Consider the following 1,690-nt stretch of genomic DNA (forward strand, 5'->3'; position numbering starts at 1 on the left):
CCCCTATGCCCCAGGTTGTGGAATTGCCAAGCTGATCAAGCCAAGATTTTAGCACCTCAAGATGACACAATGTGCCAACCACCACAGATGGAAAGGACCATCTCTAGATGAAGACTACAGCAGTTCTTGAGGAATGGTCACATACTAGTTTTAGTTTAAAAACTAAGGTCCTGGGCCTAAGTCAAGAGTTCAATTTCTTGGGCATCTGTACAATAACACATGTAAGTTTTGGTTTCCTGATGACTTCCCAACTCTTTTCTGAAATGACTTCTAAGTGTTGCCATCTGTCATGGTTTTCTTCTGGCTTTACCATAACTGATAATGTGTCTTGTCAACAGCCAGATGTCTGAGGGGCTAATTTACCTTTCTATATATTGCCATTGTAATGTACCTAATAGATATAAGGCCCAGGAAGAGATGGAGACCATAAAAGAAGAGACCCTACCATCCTGATTACACATCACAGAAACTTCATGGAGCAGAGAAGACATTGGAGGTCAAGTTGGATTCACCTACACTTTATACTAAATAAAAGTGACCAGATATCTATGGAATGCATTAACATGCCAATGTTATGGTTTGTGTCTAGATGCCCCCCTTCCTCCACAAAGTTTTTTGTAGTCTTAGGTTTTAACAAAGGTGGCTGAACCTTGTGTGTAATGGTGGGATTAAAGGTACCTAGGGCAAGGGAGATATCTCAATAACATAAGTGCCTGCCTGGTAAGCTCAAGGTTCTGAGTTTGAACCTCAGTATTGAAAAAAAAACAAAAAAACAAACAAAAAAAAATATCAGCTCAGCTTTCTCTGAACCTCAGAGATAGCTCAGCAGTCTAAGTGCCTGCTTAGGCAAGCACAAGGACCAGGGTTTGATCCCCAGTACCATATGCCCAGCTGGTCCCACCCCAGGCATGTCAAGCCAGCCACCAAGACCAGGCATGGTGGTGCACACCCATAATCCCAGTGCTGAGGAAGCTGAAACAAGAGGATCACTATGACTGCAGGTTGGGTAGTGAGACCTTGTACCAAATACATAAAAAAAAAAAAAATTTAAGTGTGTGCCTAAGTACAATTCTTGCTTGTGTAATAGTTAGACACAGAAAGGTTTAGGTAAGACATGATTTCTATAGCTAGACTTCTGCCTGACAAATCACAATGACCACTGACTTAGTTTGGTCCACAGCAGGTTACGTACTCACAGTCTCCCCTATGCCTTCTTTAGTCAGGAAGCAGCAGTAACATTATCTCTCAATTTAAAAGCAAGGTGATGGAAACACAGCTTCAAGACCCCAGGCCAGAAGCTTAGCATAACTACCACTGGCTCTGGAACCAGGTTCTGCAGTGAAAGAGCCTCATTCATGGAAAGAAGTGGGCTCAAGATGGGACTTCATTGGTTGTTGCCTTCTCTAATCTGGATAGAATCTTTTAGTCTCTCACATACATCCTCTTTGTGCATCTTTCTCAGTGTCTGCACATGCAAATAAGTTGTGCAGTCCACTCTGGCTTGACCAAGTTTCACAACATACTCAGTGCTCCATCACTGATCAAGCTCAGTGAGACCAAGACTCCAACTGGAGTGATGAGCATTGAGAACAGGAGCACATTTCCTGAAGGCTGCATGTCTCAATGCCCACCATAAAGTAGGGCAGCCTGCTCTCCATGTGTCAGCTAAAACCTGCAAATAAGAAAAGAG

The sequence above is a fragment of the Octodon degus genome, unplaced genomic scaffold (genome assembly GCF_000260255.1).
Source record: "Octodon degus isolate 3935 unplaced genomic scaffold, OctDeg1.0 scaffold00010, whole genome shotgun sequence".
Lineage (NCBI taxonomy): Eukaryota > Metazoa > Chordata > Mammalia > Rodentia > Octodontidae > Octodon > Octodon degus.